At 46.3% G+C, this 24,104-nt stretch overlaps 1 protein-coding gene across 2 annotated transcripts in view; it reads right to left on the bottom strand.

Moving 5' to 3' along the window:
• Positions 1-24,104, bottom strand: part of ZHX2 (zinc fingers and homeoboxes 2) — a 54,892-nt gene that overhangs the window by 18,743 nt on the left and 12,045 nt on the right. Inside the window, exon 2 of one of the 2 annotated variants that reach the window (XM_073590278.1) lies at positions 5,638-5,714. The exons of the other annotated variant lie outside the window; for it this stretch is intronic. The gene's annotated coding sequence lies outside the window, so the exon portion shown is untranslated. The remainder of the gene's footprint in view (positions 1-5,637; positions 5,715-24,104) is intronic. 2 annotated transcript variants of the gene reach the window in all.

The following is a 24,104-nucleotide window of genomic DNA, read 5'->3' as shown; positions in this document are numbered from 1 at the left end:
GGGAGCCAAACGAGGCCCACAGAGGGGAGCCAAACGAGGCCCACAGAGGGGAGCCAAACGAGGCCCACAGAGGGGAGCCAAACGAGGCCCACAGAGGGGAGCCAAACGAGGCCCACAGAGGGGAGCCAAACGAGGCCCACAGAGGGGCATTTGGTGGTTTAGTAAGTGGTGTTTTTAAGCATTTTGCCCCTGTCTGCCCCCACCTTTAACATGGGGGCCTGCTTCATCCTGTTTGTGCATTTGTGTCTGGACATGGTATTGCAAATATGGTGGCTTTCTCTCTCATTCAGTGAGGTTTTTATTGATTTTTTTTTGTCCTTTTTTCAGTGAATTACCTGTCAAACTACAAGAGAAAAAGCTGAAAAGTAAACTCCGTGCAAGTTATACTTGTAGACTGGCACCGATGGTCACGGCAGGGAGCGGGAGAAGAGCAACACTTCAGCTGGGCCCAGAAAACAGCTTTTTTTTTTTTTTTTTTTTTTTTTTTTAAATACTAGAAGTACCAACAGAGTGGCGGGAAAGAAAAAAACCCCGCACCACACCACGCTGTGCTAACAAAGTCCTTATGTCTAGCAGGGCAGTGAGCGACTGTTAATTGCAGGATGAGCTCCGTCGCCTTCTGCCGCAGCAGCAATATTTAATGAAGCAGAATTAAGCCGAGAAAGTAGGCCACGGCCTGAGCGAGTGACTTGAGGAGCGTTTTATAGGTCCTGACAGGTCCACAGTACAGTGACTGATATAATCTGCCTCCAGTCCAGTCTGGAGGATGTTCCCATCTACTCCTGTCAGATGTGCGCAACAGTGATCCGCCCGTACTGGTGTAAGGAGACCACCGGCAGCGCTGCCGCCATCGCAGTGCCCAGAAAACGAGGAAGACCCTTGCTGGAACACCAGGAGAGCAATTAACGAGGCCACACTACTCCAGAAGATGAGTGAGCAAAGTTTAAAAAAAAAAAATAAATAAATACATTTACATTACTTTTTCAGATTGAAAAAAAAATAAAAATGGGGTTCAGGATTGGATTTTTGCACAGGCCACAGATTGTGTGCAGCACACTCCCATCCACTTTAATGGAGGTTTGCTGCAATACCAGACACGACCCATTAACAGGTGTGGCGCTGTTGCTGGACAAAATGCTGGGGAAATCAGACATGGAAAAAGACTTAGGCATCTTAGTCAATGAGAAGCTAAATTGGAGTGCCCAGTGTCAGGCAGCTGCCACCAAAGCAAATAGGGTCATGGGATGCATTAGAAGGGGTCTGGGGACACGAGATGAAAACATAATTCTCCCTTTGTACAAATCACTCGTCAGACCACACTTGGAGTATTGTGTGCAATTTTGGACGCCGGTGCTCAAGAAAGACATTACTGAACTTGAAAGGGTTCAAAGGCGGGCTACTAAAATGATAAATGGAGTTGGTTCACTACAATACCCAGAAAGGTTATCAAAATTAGGTCTATTTACTCTAGAAAAGAGAAGACTTAGGGGAGACCTAATATATATGTACAAGTATATCAGAGGGCAATACAGAGATCTCTCCAATGAACTGTTTGTACCAAGGACTGTGACAAGAACAAGGGGGCATTCTCTTCGTTTGGAGGAAAGACAATTTCTGCACCAGCATAGAAGAGGGTTCTTCACGGTAAGAGCAGTGAGGCTCTGGAATTCTCTTCCTGAGGAAGTGGTGATGGCCAACTCACTGAATGAATTTAAGAAAGGAATGGATGCTTTTCTTGTGAGTAACAGTATAGAAGGTTACGAATAACATAATATTATAGGTAGATGGGTGACCCAGCTTAGGAGAAGGAATTTTTTTCCCTATGGAGAAAATTGGCTTCTACTCTGTGGGTTTTTTGCCTTCCCCAGGATAAACAATGCAGAACAGCTGCACTAAAAATAGGCTGAACTAGATGGACATAAGGTCTTCCTTCAGCCTTCAAAACTATGATACTATGTATGTAAAATAAAAAATGTTTTTAATTACAATAACAGCCTGAGGACATGGGTGCAGCGCCAGTGTTTCCAGACTGTTATTTGGCAAACAACAGCCGGTGATCAGAACAGTATTCAAAGCTTGCGCCTATCAATCTGGTGTATTTTACTCCACCACAATTTAGGCTAAAATGGTCACTATTGTTTCAAACTTTGCATAAGTGAATAGAAGCAGCTCTGTAATATATGTTAAGTGGAGAAAGAAGCTTCTTTCTCCACTTATCAGCCATGCATAAATCAATTGCACAACAGAAGAAGCTCTGTAATATATCTGTTATCAGAGAAATAAGCTTCTTTCTCCACTTATCAGCCACTTCTTCCCCCCCGCTCCATCTACTCGATCATAGAAACTCTACTCTAGAAAGCTACGTAAAGCGGTCTTACACATGTGGTCAGAATTGTCGGTACCCCTCGTTTAATGACCGAAAAACCCACAATGGTGACAGAAATAACTTGAATCTGACAAAAGTAATAAATCAAAAATTTATGAAAATGAACAAATGAAAGTCAGACATTGCTTTTCCACCATGCTGCCACAGAATTTTAAAAAACTCATGAAATAGGCCTGGACAGAAATGATGGTTCCCTTAACTTACTATTTTGTTGCACAACCTTTTGAGGCAATCACTGCGATCAAACGATTCCTGTAAAGCCCCCTTCACACATAGCGATCTCGCTACATGTGACACATACCTGCGACCCGGCCCCCCCGGATATCACTGATCGCGCGAGATCGTCCTGGTCCATTTCTCATCGCCGGCTTCCTGCTGGCGCCGACGAGCGAAGCATGGACGCGGGCAGAAGTCGTAATCAGAGCTGCGTGTGACAGGTAAGTAACGACCGCCGACGCATCGCTGGTGAGATCTGCCTGTTTGGCAGCTCACTAGCGACCATTTAGCGATGCACCAGAGATCCTGACTGGGTCGTATCGTTGTTGGGATCGCTGGTGTATCGCTAAATGTAATGGTACCTTAACGGTCAATGAGACTTCTGCACCTCTCGACAGGTATTTTGGCCCACTCCTCAAGAGTAAACTGCTCCAGTTGTCTCGTGTTTGAAGGTTGCCTTTTCCAGACGGCATGTTTCACCTCTTTCCAGAGATGCTCAATAGAATTTAGGTCAGGTCTCATAGAAGGCCACTTCAGAATAGTCCAATGTTTTCCTCTTAGCCATTCTTGGGTGTTTTTTTACTGTGTGTTTTAGGTCATTATACTGTTGCCAGACCCATGACCTGTGACTCAGACGAAGCTTTCTGAAACAGGGCAGAACATTTCTCTCTAGAATCCCTTGATAGTCTTGAGATTTCATTGTACCCTGCACAGATTCTAGACACCCTGTGCCAGATGTAGCAAATCAGCCCCAGAACATGACAGAGCCTCCTCCATGTTTCACAGTAGGGACAGTGCTCTTTTCTTGATATGCTTCATTTTTCCGTCTGTGAACATAGAGCTGATGTGTCTTGCCAAAAAGTACCATTTTGTCTCATCTGTCCATAGGACATTCTCCCATAAGCTTTGTGGCTTGTCAACATGTAGTTTGGCAAATGCCAGTCTGGCTTTTTTAGGATTTCATTTTCCAACAATGGTGTCCTCCTTGGTCGTCTCCCATGAAGTCCACTTTGACAATGATTGATGGTGCAATCTGACACTGATGTTCCTTGAGCTTGAAGTTCACCTTTAGGCTGTGTGCACACGCTGCGGATTCCGCTGCGTTTCCGCAGCGGTTTTGGCCGCTGCGGACACGCAGCAGTTTTAGCTGCGGTGTACAGTACCATTCATTTGAATGGGAAAAAAAAAACGCTGTGCCGACGCTGTGGAAAAAACAGCGCGGATTTGCTGCGGTTTTGAATCCGCAGAAAGAATTGCATGTCAATTCTTTCTGCGGAAACCGCTGCGGGTTCCTATCTCCACCATTGTGGAGATAGTGAATCCGCAGGACCAAACCGCAGGCAAAACCGCAGATAATCCGCAGGTCTTTGGACCTGCGGATTATCTGCGGTTTTTGCAAAATCCGTGCGGATTAATCCGCAGCGTGTGCACGTACCCTTAATCTGTTTAGAAGTTTTTCTGGGCTCTTTTGTTACCATTCTTATTATCCATCTCTTTGATTTGTCATCAATTTTCCTCCTGCGGCCACGTCCAGGGAGGTTGGCTACAGTCCCATGGAGCTTACATTTCTGAATAATATGTGCAACTGTAGTCACAGGATCATCAAGCTGCTTGGAGATGGTCGTAAAACTTTTACCTTTAACATGTTTGTCTATAATTTTCTTTCTAATCTCCTGAGACAACTCTTTCCTTCGCTTCCTCTGGTCTATGTTGAATGTGATACTCACTGTGTGTTTGATGACATGGTGAGTATCTGTAGCCTCTATTCAGGCCACTCACTGATTCCAAGATTGTAAACACCTGTGATGCCAATTAGTGGACACACCTTGATTTAACATGTCCCTTTTGATTTATTACTTTTGTGAGATTCAAGTTTTTTCTGTGACCATTGTGGGTTTTCTGACATTAAACGAGGGGTACCAACAATTTTGACCACGTGTGTAGATGGAGAAAGACTGGTGGCCATCTCACTGAGGAATCAGATTATAGCTCCTATTTCTATGGAGAGGGGAAGAGCAGAGAGAGGCTCAGGAATATAGATTGATACTGCTTTCTAGTAAGAGTTTCTCTTATCCCAATGCTGGACTCATAGCAACACTGCTCAGTACTGCTGTATAATGTCATCCACACAGCGGAGCAGGTATCCCCTAATGTCGTTGTGTGTGGTGTGAAAAATAAATAAAATTCAGTGGCTAATCTTCTTGCTCTAGTTCAGAGACAACTGTAAACTAGAAAGTCTAAAAGGGAGGGGGGCGGGGGCAGAAAATAAACAGTGGTGCGAAATGCAGGAGCACAAATCATAAATGGGCAGAAAGTGTTATCCCTCATCTAAAAAAAAAACCCCAAAAACACGTGAAATTACATTTTTATGTAAAAAAAAAGGTCTAAAATTGTAAAAAGCGTCGCAAGTTTCAAGAATCTTTTATAGCATTTGTGTAAAAAAAAAAAAAAGCCATAAAACACTTATATGTAGAACGTATTGAAAAATAAAAAATTAAACGGCCTGGAAGAAGTAAAATCTCACAAATTATATATATATTTTTTTTTTATTTATTTATTAAGGGCTATGTTCAGACGAGCATTTTTTGACCCCATTGTTAACAGCCAGCAGCGGACCCTGCAGATTTACTCCCGTATAATATTAGAATACTCAGTCTGACCGATCTAAAAGCAGATTAGTCAGAAAAACCTCTAAATAAATTAAAAAAAAAAAAACCAAAAAAAAAAACCAAACAACAAAAAAAAAACCAAAGCACTCATGCTGAAAAGTTAGATCTGTCGCCAGGTGCAGGGATGACGCATCACCGCTGCATCCTGCCGGTCACGGCTTCTTAGTCACTCTGCCGGGAAGTCTCCATGACATCAGACTGCTTCCCTGATGGAGAGGGGTGGATCTCGATATTGCCACCATTTATAGTCACCCAGACAAGAAAGGGTTTTATGGGGAAAGTTCCAGAATAAATCTCAAAATTCCAAGTATTTCGCAAAACTCCAAAAAGTTTCCCCCTATATAGAAGGGACAACACGTAACGTACCATGCACAGGACACCTCGGTTACGAGGGACGCCTCTTCTCAGACATGTCCAGCCACATTCTACAGCCCGATCACAACCTGAAAAAGAGAAGTACATGATTTGAAACGCTCAATACAAAAAACCATCGATGCCTAAAATAAAGATGGCTCCTACCCGTCAAATCACATCTATGGGAACGGAGATCCATTCTATTGCTTGGGCTCTGTTCACATGTCTCTTCTCACATCCAGTTTGCCCGTTTCCTTGTAGGTATGGACAAACCGAATAAGTGGTCTGCTGCAAACTGAAGCCGAGGAGCCCCATCGATTAAGGTGTCCATCTAGGTTCGGGAAAAAAAAGTGGACCTAATAATAATCTACAGGGCCCCCTCTGGTTATTTTCTTAACTGATATAGCGGATCACATTCCATTTGTACCCAAAACAGAACAAACTGAATGTGAGAAAGAACATGTGAACAGGGCCTTGGGCCTTTTTATTTAGGACGCTATGTACCCAACCCTAGGGTTTCTCCCAAAAGATTATGAGCGGCTGCGGAGGCTAGAGAGCCCATCACCCGCTCCAGAACCAGGCGTCAACCAAACGCAACATGCGCATAAAATTACCATGTTAATTTTGATTTATGCTAGGGGTTCACTTTTTATATTAGGGCGGGGAGGGGGTCCCATCCACCACTTTCTGCAGAGATCCTCAAAAATTGTACTTGGACACAAATCTAAAAAAATAAAAAATATACTCGTAAAATATATAAAGAAGTTCAATTAAGTGTAAAATAACAAAATGTAATAAAGTTTGTTTTTTTTTACGAAAAGAACCTGACAGATTTTGGGTTGTGTATTGTTTTTGCGCACACATTCGAAATTAAACAGGAAATCCCACAAGGCTTCTAGCTCTCCCCCAGCGACACACCTTGTTAACCTGTGCAGCGGCTATTCCTATCCATCCTGTTCTGCAGCCTGAACGAAAAAAAATATATATTTTCCTCTTCGCCACGACAGCACCCACTGAGAGAGGGGATCCGCCCCCGGAACAGGAAACCTACAGAGAGATAAATGGGGCGGTCCCCCTCGCTCCCTCAGTTTGGATTCCTGTTCCTGGAAAGGAACCCGCAGAAGAGGATGCCTGGTCTGGTAGCCGCCTGCGTGCAGAATATGAGCAGCAGGGGCCCCAGAACCGGAGGCTGCGTCGGGCGGAGAGGTGTATTCCCCCCCCAGAGCTGGTGTAATGCAGGTGAGGCTGGAGGCGACAGTGGTGCCAAAGCTCACTGGGGGAATGGCTATACTCCCCCCCCCCCCCCGAGGGGGTAGACGCATTACTAGCGCCATCTGGGCGTACTGAGGCCGCGCGCCCCCCCCCTGAGTGGCAGAAGGGCTTGAGCGTGTGTGCTGAGCGGCGCCGCTGGGAGTCATACCTGCGGCAGGAGAAGGACCCCGTGCGTGGAGGGGGGGCGCAGACGCGCGGTGTCGCCGGCCGCATCACTATTTGCGGTGACCCAGCGCTCCAGGAGAGGCAACCCGGAAGTGGAGGAGGACTTCCGGGATCAGGCTGAAGGCAGAAACCGCGGGACAACGCCCGCGCATGCGCAGTAGGGGGAGAAAGAAAGAAAAAAAAAAAAAAAATGGTGGACGAAGAAAAAAAAAAAAAAAAAAAAAAAAAAAAAAAAAGGAGAAGGAGGAGCAGCTATGGCAAAGGCTTTAAAAGGAAGCCACAGACACAGCGCTAGTGCGCAGTCATGTCGTCCTTAGATGACCCAGCTTCGCTCCCATTAGGTCAGCTAGTGGTATCCCCACTTGGCAGTAGACAGAGCAGTGCTACAAGGAGAACCAATAGCACCAGAAAAAGTGGCAGCTCTAGGAAGGAATCCAGTGGACCTTCCAGGCAAGATGAGCCGTTAGAGAAGAAACGTAAGGAAAAGAAGTCGTCCCATGCCTCGCCTCAGCCTGGGTCTCGGACACCGCAGCCGGTAGTTGCTGACGAAATTCACGGGTGAGTGTTTTTTTTGGTCAGGATAGATAATTGATAGCCTTCTCTTTCTGGTCCATACACCCTTTAGGCTAAAAGAACAGAGAAGGCGAAACATAGAGAGTGTGCCTTATGTTCGCAGCCCCTCCCGGATGGCCACCCAAAGAGATTATGCCAATCATGTATTGAGGAGGCCTTACAGGAGGAATCCTCACGAAAGAAGGAGGATATCCGGGCAATGATAAGAGAGGAACTACGGGCCTTAGGCGGTTCCAGTAGTCTAGGGGGTCACTCCTCCGTGAGAGAATTACGTTCGCCTAAAGGAGGAGTCTCGCTGGCGTCAAAGTCGCCCTCAGATACCGGAGAACTAGATTCCGATAAGTCCCAGGAATACCTTTCCTCAGAGGACGAGGATCAGACGTGTTTCCCCACGGACAGTGTCAGTAATCTTGTGAAGTCTGTCCGAAATACCATGGGGTTGCCGGAGAGTAAGGACCCCAAGACCCCTCAGGACATGTTTGCGGGTATTTCCCGTAAGAAGGTCCGAGCATTCCCAGTGGTCCCAGCTGTAAAAGACCTAGTTAAGAGGGAATGGGAGAAACAAGGTCAGAGAACCTTCCTCCCCTTAACGTCAAAGCGTAAAACAGCCTGGTCGAGAGCCCCAAAGGTGGATGCGGAAGTGGCCTCTACCTCCCGTAGATCCTCCTTGCCGGTAGAGGATTCGGGAACTTTGGCCGATTCCGATACATTCCTCAAAAGATCTTGGGAAGCTTGTACGGCAGCCTTTAAGCCCGCAATAGCAGCCACGTGTACGGCAAGATCAATGTTGGTGTGGCTGAACGACTTGGAGGACAATATTAAGAATGGAGTAGCTAAGAGTAGACTTCTTTCCTCTATACCCCTCATTAAGGGAGCAGCGGCCTTCCTCTCCGACTCCTCCGCGGACTCTCTCCGGTTGTCGGCTAGAGTGGCAGGACTGACCAATGCAGGCAGGCGGGCCTTATGGTTGAAGGGGTGGAAAGGAGACACACACAAACAAAAACTAGATTGTGTGCTATACCCTGCCAGGGTAAGTACCTGTTTGGTACGGAACTGGATGAGATTTTGACAAAAGCGGGGGAGAGGAAGAAGGGGTTCCCTAACCCGTATGTTCCGTTCAACAGGAGGGCCTACAGGAAGCCGCCGTTCGGTAAAAAGAAGGACTTTAGACCCCAGGACCGCTGGGGAAATAGGGACCCCAAGCAAAGAGGCAACCTATTCGGGAAACGTCCCTTCAGGGGAGACAGATCCCGATAAAACCGTTACATCGGTAGGTGGCAGGCTATTAAGATTCAGCCGCCAATGGATGAAGGTGACATCAAACCCGTGGGCCCTAAATATTGTATCATCAGGCCTAAAATTAGAATTCGTTCGGTATCCACCGAACTCCTTCTTTTTGACTTCTATGAAGTCCCGATCACAGCAGGAAGCACTGGAGATGGAGATTGCGGTACTGCTAACTAAACAGGTCCTAGTGGAGGTCCCAGACGACGAGATAGGGATGGGCTTTTATGCTCCTCTATTTTTAGTCCCAAAACCAGATGGCTCTTACAGGACTATAATAAATTTAAAGAAACTTAATACCTTCCTAAGACTAAGGTCGTTTAAAATGGAGTCGATTAAGTCTGCAATAAAGCTTTTGTTTCCCAGGTGTTATATGGCAGTCTTGGACCTAAAGGACGCCTACTACCATCTCCCCATATATCGAGGGCACCAGAGGTTCCTGCGGGTAGCAGTCTGGTTCAGAGGTCGAATTCAGCATTTCCAGTTTGCGGCAATGCCATTCGGGCTATCCATGGCTCCTCGGGTATTTACCAAATTAATGCTGGAAGTAATGTCGTATGTAAGGCTGAATGACACCCTAGTTGTCCCTTACTTAGACGACCTACTCATAGTGGGGAATTCTGTTACACAGTGTGAAGCGAGAATAGCTAGGATTATCTCATCCCTACAAACACTGGGTTGGCTAATTAACTGGGAGAAGTCCAGACTAGAGCCAGTGACCTGTCAAAGGTTTTTGGGCCTGCAAGTGGACTCCGTAACTGAGGAGTGCTTTCTGCCAAACGCCAAAGTAATGGCCATAATCGATAAAGTACAGAATACTACAGGAGGACCCGTAATATCATTGAGACAGGGCATGTCCTTGCTGGGGTCTCTGATATCGTGCATTCCAGCGGTGCAATGGGCTCAGTTCCACTCCAGAGAACTACAGTGGGCTATTCTGCAGGAGACAGATAGACTGCAGGGGCGGCTGGAAGGGAAGATGTCCCTATCGCCCGAGGTGGTGGAATCCCTAAAATGGTGGTTAATTCCTTCCAATCTATCGAAGGGAGTACAGTGGTGGGTGACTCCCTCCAAGATACTCACCACGGATGCCAGCCCCTTAGGTTGGGGAGCCCACCTAGAGGAGCACATGGTACAAGGCTGGTGGCGTGAGAATGAAATAGAGGCCTCCTCTAATGTAAAGGAGCTAACAGCGATTTTTTACGCGATATCCTACTTTCTCCCGCAGTTAAGAGGCGCCCATGTAAAGATCCAGACAGACAATACCACCGCAGTGGCCTATATAAACCGGCAAGGAGGCACGCGGTCAATGCCACTGATGTCTATCGCGGGAAAGATTCTGTTGATGGCCGAGGTCCATCTTCTCTCCTTGTCAGCGCTCCATATAAGAGGAGTGGACAACTCCCGAGCAGACTATCTCAGTCGCCAGGCCCTATACCAGGGAGAGTGGGTCCTCAGCAGAGACGTCTTCGAAATGATAGCGTCAGAATGGGGCAGACCGGAGATAGACCTATTCGCAACCAGAGCCAACAGGCGCGTAAAAAGGTTTGCTTCTCTCTACAGGTCGGACAACTCAGACATTCTAGATGTCCTCCAAGCACCCTGGGCATTCCAACTAGCCTATGCCTTCCCTCCAATGGTGCTACTACCAACAGTAGTCAGGAAAATAAGACAGGAGAGGGCGAGGGTCATCTTGATAGCCCCGTTTTGGCCAAAAAGACCGTGGTTTTCATGGCTGAGAGCCATGTCGGTAACCGACCCGTGGATCCTGCCGCTGCACCAGAATCTTCTCTCGCAGGGACCCTGCTACCATCCACAGGCCAAAGCCCTGCACCTAGCGGCCTGGAATTTGAAAGGGAGCTACTGAGGCGGAAGGGTTTCTCAAAGAACCTAATCAATACCCTGCTACAAAGCAGGAAGGAGTCCACGACAAAAATATATGCTAAGGTGTGGAGGAAGTTCCTGGCCTTTCACCCAACAAAACTAGCTGGTGAAGTACCCATTACAGCCATTCTAGAGTTTCTACAAAAAGGCCGAGAACTGAGACTCTCAGTAAACACTCTTAAGGTCCACGTGTCAGCCCTAGGAGCCCTGTTTAACTATAACGTGGCAGCAAATAGATGGGTGACTCAGTTTATCTCGGCTTGTCAACGAGCAGAACCGGTGCATGTGCCTCGGCTACCAGCGTGGAACCTTACTCTAGTTTTGGATGCCTTCACTCAGGCACCATTTGAGCCCATAAGCTCAGCATCAGCAAAGTGCCTCTCATTAAAAACGGCTATGCTGGTGGCCTTAGTATCGGCCAGGAGAGTGAGTGATCTTCATGCTCTATCAGTAGACCCACCGTTCCTGTTAACAACACGAGACAGTCTCATTTTAAAGACGGACCCGTCCTACCTGCCCAAACGGGCAACTAAATTTCATAGGTCTCCAGAGATATGCCTACCTTCATTCTATGAGAACCCGTCAACACAGGACGAGGAGAAATATCACACCTTAGATGTGAAAAGAGCCGTGCTAGCCTATCTAGATAGGACCAGTCCCTGGAGGCAGAGTAGGTCTCTTTTTGTCTCATTCCAGGGCAGCAGGAAGGGGTCTGCAGTTACATCAGGCACGATATCCAGATGGATTAGAGATGCGATCACAATGGCGTATCTGACAAAAGGAGAAGACCCTCCACTGGGGATTAAGGCGCACTCCACTAGAGCCATATCATCCTCCTGGGCCGAGAGGGCGAACGTCCCAATTGAACAAATATGTAAGGCTGCAACCTGGTCTTCTCCGTCTACCTTTTATAGTCACTATAGACTAGATTTGTCCTCTACCGAGGATCTAACTTTTGGTAGATCAGTCCTTAACACGGTGTGCCCGCCCAAGTGATTATCTCTGGAAATCTCTCAGTGGGTGCTGTCGTGGCGAAGAGGAAAAACCGGATTACTAACCGGTAATACTCTTTTGTAGAGTCCACGACAGCACCCGCTCACTTCCCTCCAGTAAGAATTTTTCACACATGAGTCTCCTTGGTGGTGGAGATTGTGATTTAAGTTAGATAGGTGATTAAACTTAGTAAACATAAAACTACATAGGGGTAAGATAGATGAATTGCCCAAATAAATTGACTAAAACATGTATGGCGGTTCCTCTGTTGTTCTCGGTAACACAAACTGAGGGAGCGAGGGGGACCGCCCCATTTATCTCTCTGTAGGTTTCCTGTTCCGGGGGCGGATCCCCTCTCTCAGTGGGTGCTGTCGTGGACTCTACAAAAGAGTATTACCGGTAAGTAATCCGGTTATCTATACTGAAATAGAACTTACAAACCCTATGCAGATGCTATCCATGGTCAGATTCAATCCCAGGGCTCCGCGGCTGCAGGGCCGCCAAGCTAACCACAGCGCTGCCCTGGCGGCTTGTCTGAAGCTCTATATTAACATTCTAAGAGGAAAAAAAGTAATTCATGGACCACCATGACCTCTTATGCCCAGCAAAAAGCAAATGAAGTCTGATGGAAAAGTAGTGGACCAGTGTGAACAGGGCTTTTTGTTGCCCATACACCCAACACTTAGTCGTCCAGCCAACAGCCACCTTTCCTGTTCTATCCATACACATGCATGGTCGTCTCAGCCGAGCGCTCCTCAGGAACAAAAAGTACCTAGCACTGCAATGCAATATGACCGATAATTCGACCCCCGATATATGCAAGGAGACACCACCCAATACATATGCGCATTCAGTTGGTAAATCCAATATTGGCGGATGTCTTCTTTAAGCCTCCTGCACAAGCCCTGATATTTCCAGTACTGGAAAAACCAGTCCCAGAGCCATTTGTGTCCTATCCACTTGAATAGATAGAAAGAGGTCGGTGAGAAACCCAGTACCGGGCCTATGTAGTAAACTGTATATGTAGTAAGCTAAAAAGTAAATAGATTTATAAAAAAAAAAAAAAAAAAAAAAAAATAATAATGGTGTGGGGTTCCCCTTATTTTTAATAACCAGCTAAGGGAAAGCAGACAGCTGGAGGCTGATATTAATCTATCATACACCCCCATTATTAACCTCATGGTCAAAAGAAAAACACGCAAGTCCTTTATTTGTAAAAAATCACTGACAACTACTTTCTTTCACCCATTTATTAAAATACAAATAATCCACTTGGAGGCCCCAAGATGATCCCCGCTTTCATCACCCAGGGTATGGAGCCCCGTTCAGAGAGCGAAGTTCCATACACTGGAGCAGCAGCCACTGCCGGTTCTCACTGCTCAAGAACCCGGCTGTTGTGACGTCAGTAAAGTTACCGCAGTTCAAAGCCTCCAGGTTACACTAGGACAGCATGAAAGCCAGAATGATGAGCGGTGACGTCAGTAAGGTTACCGCAGTTCACAGCCTCCAGGTCACACTAGGACAGCGCGGGAAACAGAATGAGGAGCGGTGACGTCAGTAAGGTTACCGCAGTTTCACAGCCTCCAGGTCACACTAGGACAGCGCGGGAAACAGAATGAGGAGTGGTGACGTCAGTAAGGTTACCGCAGTTCACAGCCTCCAGGTTACACTAGGACAGCATGAGAGCCAGAATGATGAGCGGTGACGTCAGTAAGGTTACCGCAGTTCACAGCCTCCAGGTCACACTAGGACAGCGCGGGAAACAGAATGAGGAGCGGTGACGTCAGTAAGGTTACCGCAGTTCACAGCCTCCAGGTCACACTAGGACAGCGCGAGAAACAGAATGAGGAGAGGTGACATCACTGGAGTTTTGGACAGATTAGGAAAGCTCGCTGCTGGTCGAACCATGGGCTCTATCTATTGTGTATGGGGACCCTTACATTAAATATGGAGACCCTTAAGCCCCCGTCACACATAGCGCTGCTGAGTCACAAGTTTTGTGACACAACAGCGATCTCACTAGCGAGATCACTGTGTGTGACACTGACCAGCCCCCCTGCCGGTTATTGCTGATCGTCCTGGAATAGCCAGGGCATTTTTTTGATTGCTGGTCTCCCGCTGGCCAGCACGCATCGCTGCGTGTGACAGGCAGGAGACCAGCAATCTGCGCGCTGGTGACTAAGGCAAACGCAGGGTTTCTAAGCACCGGGCGGTGCTTAGAAACCAGATGTGTACCTTAGTTACCAGCGCGCTGATGCAGGGAGCTGGTAACCAAGGTACACATCAGGTTTCTAAGTGACGCATGCCCCTTAGAAACCCTGATGTGTACCTTAGTTACCAGCTCCCTGCTTCAGCGCGCTGGTAACTAAAGTACACAGCAACGCCGCGCGCTCGGCGTCGCTGGTGCTGATCGCTGGTGAAGCTGTCTGACAGCTCACCAGCAATCATGTAGGGACTCACCAACGATCCTGACAAGTTGATATCGTTGGTGAGTCGCTATGTGTGATGGGGCCTTTAAGGCCCCGTCACACATAGCGATCTCGCTAGCGAGATCGCTGCTGAGTCACAATTTTAATGACACAACAGCGAACTCACCAGCGAGATCGCTATATGTGACAGCGATAAGCGACCGGCCCCCCTGTCGGTATCGCTGCAGGAAAGGCCAGGACTTTTTTTTTGGTCGCTGGTCTCCCGCTGGCCACCACACATCGCTGCGTGACAGGCGGAAGACCAGCGATCTGCTGGTAACTAATGTACACATCGGGTATCCAAGGGACGTGCGTCCCTTAGATACCAGCGCGCTGATGCAGGGAGCTGGTTACTAACGTGCACAGCGACGCCAGGCCCTGAGTGTCGCTGGTGAAGCTGTCTGTGTGACAGCTCACCAGCGATCCCGACACATTGATATCGCTGTCAGGATCGCTGGTGAGTTGCTATGTGTGACTCCAGCCTTACACTTTAATTTGAGAGATGGAGTGTAACGTTTAGGCCCTGTTCACATCTACCTTCAAGGCACTGCCATTTGACACAGGCAACAACTTTTCAAAACTTGTTTTGCTTTTCTCAGGTGATTGGAATGCTTCAGATTTAGATAGCAGAGGCTCCATCCCTCCCCCACGTCTCCGCCACATTCAGCCATTTGTCTGGTCTCTGATGTGTTAATTAGCCGCAAGACTCCTTAGCACTATAAAGCCGGTGAAAATCCCCACTGAAGTCAAGTGTGAATCCATTCAGTAACACTCAGATCAGCTTAAGGGGGAGAAAAAAAAAAAAAAAAAAAAATGTCCCTCACAGACCCCAACCCAAATCAAGTCAATACCTTTGAAAAGAAAAACTAGGCCCAAATGTCCTAAACTGGTGGCCAACCCCGTTTAGCGATCTCTTAAGTGTCCAAGCTTTTTTTGGTTTTCCTTTTTAATAAAGAGGCCTAGTTTTATAGATTTGTTATGTTTTTTATTCCTTTGCTGCGTCTTCAGCAGCGCGATTTCGAGGTCTGAAGCAGAAACTCATCTGTAGCTCACGGGGATTTTAAGCAGTCTCTGAAGCAGCCATTTTCCACTGCCTGGGAACAAGGCCTCGGATCTCCTCTTACATCAATCTGTACAGACACCAAATCCCAACTGACAAGTGGCCCCGAGATCCGGCTGAGGAAAAAAAAATAAAAAAAAAAATAAAAAAATCGACAAGTTCTAAATATTCAGATTTTTCTCCACTGAAACCAACGCAAGAGGGATTTGCTTGAGGCCTCATTCGGAAGAAGGAGAGTATACCAGTACTCTCCATTTTCCAGACAAGATCTGAAATGCAGTACAAATACATTTTTGGCATTCGTGGTCTTTGATCTGGTCACTTGCCCCCCACTTATTTGTCATGCATGTTTTACGAAGTCTGAAAAGAAAAAAAAAAAAAAATTTAAGTTTTTATTCTGACAAACCTCTCTGATTAAGGTCTTATTAAGACGTCCATGCTCCATCTGTATTTTAGCTGATTTTTTTTTCTTTTAACACACACACACACAGATGGTACAGGCACCTGGTATCGTCTGCTATTTACATGACCAATTGGCCACAAAAAAAACAAAACAAAAAAAAACAACAGGTGGCAATTTGTTTTCTCTTTTCAAACTTTACGGGTAGGAGACATTCACAATTTTTTTTTTCTTGCGTTAAGATAAAAATAGAAAGGGTCAGAAAAAAAAAAAAAAAAAATTAATCTGTTCCGGCAGGCTGAGAAATGCTCAACCATTTTTTATATGAAAAAAAAAAAAAAAAAACACAACAAAAAAAAAACAAAAAACAGGACGTTCGATAGAGGCCTAAAGCTGGCAACGGCATGGTGCAACTAGTTGTCAAGTAACAATCCAGTACAAGACGGTAGTCCGTCTCGGATCACACTTCCAACCTCCAGCTGAACAGGCTCAAAACTGAGTACAGAACGCAACGTGTGAACAGAGCCGTCATCCATAGACAGAATAGCAGGATTTTTCCTAAATTTGATCTTTTCTCTTCTCAGCTGTGGCTTCAAATAAATTTCAGAAGATCAGAACTTTTTGAATCATCAGATCGAAGTGGTTTGATGGTCACAAACAAAAAAAAAAAATAAATAAAAATTTTATATATTTTAATTTGCTTAAGGTTTCGTTTGCGTCCATGAAACCACTTTGATCTGGGATCTGATAATACAAAAATTTGATATATACACACACAAAAAAAAAAAAACAAAAAAACCACAAAGTACACATTTCCACCCATCCGAGATGCCAGTCTCCCTACCTCCAAATCAGAGACATCCCGCCTATGCAGACACTCACGGGAGGATAAAATTGCAGCTATTCCCACAATCCGCCTTTAGTTTAGAATCACGGCCGTTTCCCACAATGAACAGATTGCAGATGACTCCAGAAAACGACTAACCGGTGCCCCGACATTAAGGGTATGTGCACACGTTGCCGATTTGGCCCTGCGGATCCGCAAGTGATTGACAGTACAATGTTAGGCAATGGAAAATAAAAACCGCTGTGCACATGCTGCGGAAGATTCCGAGCGGAAACGCAGAGGTTTATTTTCTGCAGCATGTCAATTCTTCGTGCAGATTCCGCAGCGTTTTTACAACTATTCCATTATAGGAATCCGCCGGTGTAAAAACGCAGGCCAAATCCGCACAAAATCTGCAGGTAAAACGCAGGCATTTTGACCTGTGGATTCTGCAGATTCCGAGCGGAAAAATCCGCACACAAATCCGCAACGTGTGCACATATCCTAATGGTTTTGGGAGGTTTTTGTTTTTTTTTTAAATAATTGAATATTAGGTGAATTTTTATTTTTTTCAAAGTTATAATTAGTAGAGAACCAATATCTTTGTTCCCTTATTTTTCAAACACTGAACAAGTGTTTGCATGATAGTGGTCCTATGGGCAAACTCAGCTTAGAAAAAGTCTGGGAGACTGCACATAGCTCCAAAAATGCACCAAGAAAAAAAAAACACTACGGTAAAAATGGAACATAAAGGGAATATGCCTACTATACAAACTTCAACCTTTTTACATTTTTTTTTTCCCATTGTGTCTTGTATACACTCAACACCGAACTTGCAGTGTCAAGGAAAAGTTGTGAAATTATGGAAATCACAGGATTTATAGACATGTTACTGATCTATCCGCACATAAGATTGGAAACAATATTTTCAAAACATCTCGGCTGCTATCAGTGAGGTTATTAATGATCATCTAAGGAAGGTTCTGCCGCGCTGAATGCACTGGGGGAAAACCATCAAGATCTGCTGCTGGCAGCTCCTTATGCAGGTTTGCGACGGGATAGGAGACAAGTCCAGAGACTCTGCAGGCCATGGTAGCACTAGCAACATGAGACCAGCCATAGTGTTGCTCCTGGGACTCTTTGGAAAAATGGATGCACCACTGGTTCCACCACCAAGGTTAATATAGAGTCGAGCAGTTAGTGCACCTGGAATCAAGACTAGAGGGTCCGGCTGTTGTACATTATGCCACCCCTTACCATAATCCCAGAAGTAGGACTAGTATGACATTTCCTTTGAAGGCCTATTCGTGGCATTGCCCACATGGTCTCTAGTTGGGAGACCGAAAGCTGGAACAGATCAATGGAGGCCTTTCCTCATCAGCAATGAATCTCGCTATTGTCTTGGATGCAATGGTCTGCAGCGTTTCCGGTATTGTCTCCCATCGAGCACATATGAGACGTCATTGGTCAGTGATTACACAGGAGCTGCCAGCAGTGGAACTTGATGATTTTCGTATCCAATTGCATTCAGTGTGGCAGAACCCTCATCAGACGACCATTAATAACTTCACCGATAGCAGCCGAGGCTGCAAGTGCCCAGATTTCTGCATGTCGCACCGAAACTCCATAATGGATAAAATCGAGATGTTTTGAAATTATTATTTCCATTTTTCCATCATTTACAGATGAGTATCATGTCTGTCCATACTGTGATTAACATTTATTACGGTAAACCATTTTTCCTTCTTGGTGATTATGCCATTTTAATGCCAAATAGTTTTTTTTTTTTTAGTAGCTTTTACAGAAGCAAACCTCTAAACAGTGCTCTATAAATTTTCTAAACATTTAGGCTGTGTGCACACGTTGCAGAATCTGCTGTGGATTTGTCCGTGCGGATTTCCAGAAATCCGCAGGTCAAAAGACCTGCGGATTAGCCTGCGGTTTGACACCTGATCATGGAGCAGGTGCCAAACCGCTGCGGAATCCACACAAAGAAGTGACATGCTGCGGATTTAAAACCACGGAAAAATCCGCAGCATGTGCACAGCGGTTTTCATTTTCCATTGACTTAAATGGTACTGTACACCGCAGCAGAAACCGCAGGGCCAAAACCGCTGCGGATCCACAGTAGAATCCGCAACGTGTGCACACAGCCGTAACTTCCAAAAACAAAAAAAATAGTATGAAAAATTTAAAAAAATCTATAAAGAAAATAACACCAACAGAATTAAGAATAAAATAAAAAAAAAAAAAAAAAAAAAAGAAGGGCTTTTAAGAGTAAAAAAAAAACAAAAAAAACCCAACACATACAAAAACCAAAAACACAAGACAAGCAGAGAGTCTAACAAACAGGATCCGGCCCACTAAACTTGACAAAGAGAAACTGAGCTTTGCACAGGAAATCACTTGACCATTGAACTGCGCTTTCATGCAGTGAATGCCAGCAAGGTCCCACATGACAAATCCGTTCTCTGCCAGAGAATACGGCGCGGCCATATGCTGCAGTTTCATTTAAGGCTGTGGAAAAATACTGATTAAAACGCTTTTAGTTTTTCTTTTTAGGGCCTCGTTGACGGCACCGCTCATTAACTCCTGATCGCTGCGCCATCTCGGCTCGGGCCTGACTATAAGCCATTTTAATACGCCGGCTTTGTTTTCATCGGGTCAAGCTCTGGTCTGAAGGGGTTAAGAAGAACTTCAGCTGCATCTGCTCTGACCACGACGCGCGACGAAAACAGCAGCCATTTTGTTTTTACAACAGTTGCCTAAAAATTTCCCGAGACTATAATTAGTCACAGCGGCGGAATAGATTATTCCATCAGGGATCTCTCTGTCCATTTGCTCTGCTGACAAATAGGACATTTCTTTTAATAAATTGTCAAAATTTGAGGGAAATGTTCAATTTTTTTTTTTTTTTTTTTTTTTTTAAGATTAACAGTTTTGCCAACATGGAAGCAGCGGCATACTGAAGGTTGAGAGGCTGGGGGGGGGGGGGGGAACGGCTCTTGGTCATTAGCATCACATAAATGGTCAATTAAGTGAAGGCGCGAGGAGACAAACTGGTGCCGCCACCTGCTGACACTATAGCCAGATGCAAAGCGTGGTCGTGTGATGGAGACGCCAACATTAGTGGTCACAATCCAACCTTTCCACGGTCGGGGGGGGGGGGAGAGGGGAAGTTATCAACAGCCATCTAATATAATGAAATTAGACCCTGTACACAGAAGTAAAGTTTAGGACAGGATTCTACTCCATTTTATCAGTTCAGGATCTGTCACGTACCAAACACCGTAAGGAATTGTTTCATCTGGTGTAAAAGCGTCTCCCGAGTCCGACGTGGTTTTTCTTTTGTTCCTCTGCTTCTCCGTTCCGGAGATAGGGCTCCATCATCTCTGTATATATTTTTAGTCTCTTTAGCCAATCGGGTGTGGTCCTCATGAACACACCCACAAAGAACTACCAATCACACCCACTTGGATAACAAGACTAGATTCATATACCAGGAAGGAGGAGGCCATATCTAAGGAACGGAGAGGCGCAGGAACAAAGGAAAAACATTGCCGGATTCAGGAGAACAGCGGAATTTTCACCACAAAAAAAAAAAAAAAAAAAAAAAATAAAAAAAGACAGTCTTTAAGGGCTTTTAATATACAGCTCTTACACAGGTCTGTGATGTAGAAAATGGGGCCACACACCTAGAAAGCCAATGCCTACAGCAGCATCATATGAGGGAAGGCCCATGTCAAAAAATGCTTCAAGGCAAGATGTATATTTTATATGTAATGGTTTTTATCGCGCACTCTCTCCTCGTCCACTCCTGCAGATTTCGGGCCACGTTGTCACTCTGGATTATGGGAAAGCTGAGTGTCAAGCTGTGAGAAGGCGGTGACGGCAGCCATATTTGTTGGTCTCCAGCTTAGACACATGGAGAACGGAGGCAGCATGTAAAAATGAGGTAATGACTCATGAAGATCTCGTGACGTCAGTCCTGGCAGGGGAGCAACAACATCCCACAAAGACGCGCAAAGCCAGGCTTGCTCTATATTGAGCAAAAAAAAAAAAAAATCATCCTCAGCACAGATGAGGCCAAGAATTCCAGTAAAGAAATGTACCATATAAGCCAGCAGCAGCGCTCCGAGCGCAACGCCCGGCCGGACTCCGCATCGGAATAGTATCACAGAGGGCTGTGGACAATTTATGACACATCATAAAGGGACATTACTGAAGGTTCTGGCTCTGTAGAACCAATATTAGGCCCCATGCAGACAGCTGTATATGGGGCCAGTACAGGAATCACAGAGGCAAACAGAAACATGCCGGGCCCCACTGAATGCCGGAAAGTGTGAGCGCCCGGCCGCCGTAGGGAGGTTACATACATTAGACAAAATAGAAAAACACAGCACTCAATGAGAGGTGCACAAGTCGGGTATCCAGCCACCTAACAATGTAGTATAAAAACTTGGCACTCAAAAAGAAAAATTGATTTGACAGTTTGTCAAATCAATTTTTCTTTTTGAGTGCCAAGTTTTTGTACTACATTAGACAAAGTCATGAAATGGTAGATTTTGACTATAACGATCGATCGTCGCCTGGTTTGGAGAAAAGAACGATCATTTGTTTTGAACAAAGATGACCGAGTGACGGAACGTTCATATTGGTTTACAAAACAGTCGGATCAGGATTCTTCACTCAATTAGTATCTGCACTGGCTCCATTATCGGGAGAAAAGAAAAATGAACACTGCCTGATGATGAATATGTTTAGGGCCCAACGCCAACGAATGATTGTTTACTCGGGGGCATATATGTATATACTGTATACACACACACCTAAAATATATATATGTATGTAGCCGTACAGACTCCTGGTGGCCTGTGTGCATATTATCTTCATTTCTCTGTCACTCATCTTCTGCCATGAGCAGAGTAAACACGAAGGCCAGAATTATCACGACTGTACTACTTCACAGCGACTTCTCCCAAGGCCTCTCCTTGCTCCAGGCCAGCCTTTCCCTAATGGCGCTGCAGAGACACGCAAGACTGAGCAGACCTCGAAGGAGCGCTCAACCGAGCCTCTTCCAAGACAGGAAGGCCTCCCACCGAGGGGAAAGGTTGTCCATGCTCCATAGGTGTCCTCACTGCCAGCAGCTTCCTACACATCTGCGCATTTCTGTTAAGATTCCGTATACAGAACACACAACAAAACGCGAACCTCCTCCACTAACCAGATAAGCAATGGTCTGAATATCCCGTTAGTCTTTTCTATCCCAAATTATCAGATGAGTAACACTGGAATCCTTTTAAACAGAATCTCCATTCGTACCTAAACTATGATAGGGACCATCATACTGGGCTGAGATTCTACATACAGAAACATGAACGTCCACCATCTATATATATATAAAATTGAATGTATGTGGTGTGTATGTGTGTATCACCAACCAATCACAAAGTATTTTTCATTTCACCAGAGCTGTTTAAAAGAAGCTGAGCTGTGATTGGTTGCTATGAGCAAGTTTTCCTACTCCACTACAACTCCTCTGCAGACACTGACCGGGTAGGAGAAATCTAGCATCCCCGGGAACATAAGCTCCAACCATCGTCTGCCCCCCAGAAAGGAGCAGAGAGCACATGACAGAAATGAATCCCCCCCTCCCTGGCCATATACCCATCACACATCCTCCATCCCATAGGCACATCTTCCCTCTTAAATGGATCTCTCTCCGGTATGGCAGTTAGGGCACATCCCTCAGTCCTCTGATTCTCACCCCAGGCTTCTATTAAAGGGATCATTCGTATGGAAGTCAGGACTATTCCACTCAGCACTCTGGTTCTGACCCCAGGCTGACGGGACGATGTGGGATATTAGGGGTAGCAGTCCGGTGGCTCTGGCTGACGGGACGATGTGGGATATTAGGGGTAGTAGTCCGGTGGCTCTGGCTGACAGGATGATGTGGGATATTAGGGGTAGTAGTCCGGTGGCTCTGACGGGATGATGTGGGATATTAGGGGTAGTAGTCCGGTGGCTCTGGCTGACGGGATGATGTGGGATATTAGTGGATGTAGTTCGGTGGCTCTGGCTGACGGGATGATGTGGGATATTAGTGGTAGTAGTCCGGTGGCTCTGGCTGACGGGATGATGTGGGATATTAGTGGCTGTAGTTCGGTGGCTCTGGCTGACGGGATGATGTGGGATATTAGGAGAGTAGTCCGGTGGCTCTGGCTGACGGGATGATGTGGGATATTAGGGGTAGTAGTCCGGTGGCTCTGACTGACGGGATGATGTGGGATATTAGTGGATGTAGTTCGGTGGCTCTGACTGACGGGATGATGTGGGATATTAGTGGATGTAGTTCGGTGGCTCTGGCTGACGGGATGATGTGGGATATTAGAGGTAGTAGTCCGGTGGCTCTGGCTGACGGGATGATGTGGGATATTAGGGGTAGTAGTCCGGTGGCTCTGGCTGACGGGATGATGTGGGATATTAGTGGCTGTAGTTCGGTGGCTCTGGCTGACGGGATGATGTGGGATATTAGTGGCTGTAGTTCGGTGGCTCTGGCTGACGGGATGATGTGGGATATTAGGGGTAGTAGTCCGGTGGCTCTGGCTGACGGGATGATGTGGGATATTAGTGGCTGTAGTTCGGTGGCTCTGGCTGACGGGATGATGTGGGATATTAGGGGTAGTAGTCCGGTGGCTCTGGCTGACGGGATGATGTGGGATATTAGTGGCTGTAGTTCGGTGGCTCTGGCTGACGGGATGATGTGGGATATTAGGAGAGTAGTCCGGTGGCTCTGGCTGACGGGATGATGTGGGATATTAGGGGTAGTAGTCCGGTGGCTCTGGCTGACGGGATGATGTGGGATATTAGGGGTAGTAGTCCGGTGGCTCTGGCTGACGGGATGATGTGGGATATTAGGGGTAGTAGTCCGGTGGCTCTGGCTGACGGGATGATGTGGGATATTAGGGGTAGTAGTCCGGTGGCTCTGGCTGACGGGATGATGTGGGATATTAGGGGTAGTAGTCCGGTGGCTCTGGCTGACGGGATGATGTGGGATATTAGGGGTAGTAGTCCGGTGGCTCTGGCTGACGGGATGATGTGGGATATTAGGGGTAGTAGTCCGGTGGCTCTGGCTGACGGGATGATGTGGGATATTAGGGGTAGTAGTCCGGTGGCTCTGGCTGACGGGATGATGTGGGATATTATAGTGAATTAGTTACTATGCCCGGGCAACGCCAGGCCCTTCAGCTAGTATTTTTATAAAGAAGCACCATGTAGTACCAATCATGGCTGGTTTCACATTAGCGTTTTTTAGCGCATCGCATCATGCGCCCCTATGTTTAACATGGCGGGCGCATGGTCTAGCGTTTGAACGTGTTCGTATGCGTTTTCGTGCGCATGTGTTTTTTTTTGTAGTGTGCGCCTAGGCGCGCCCGACACAACCTGTTGCATTTTTGGGTCCGTCCAACGGCGTAAAAAAACCGCATGCGCACGCTTGCGCACGGAATGTGACAAGATAACACATTACAGCCTATGGGAACGCAGGCGTGCGCA

Source organism: Dendrobates tinctorius, unplaced genomic scaffold (genome assembly GCF_039654945.1).
Source record: "Dendrobates tinctorius isolate UK_male_01 unplaced genomic scaffold, ASM3965494v1 ptg000116l, whole genome shotgun sequence".
NCBI lineage: Eukaryota > Metazoa > Chordata > Amphibia > Anura > Dendrobatidae > Dendrobates > Dendrobates tinctorius.
Note: the sequence above shows the minus strand (reverse complement) of the source record. Positions and strands in the feature narration are given on the sequence as shown.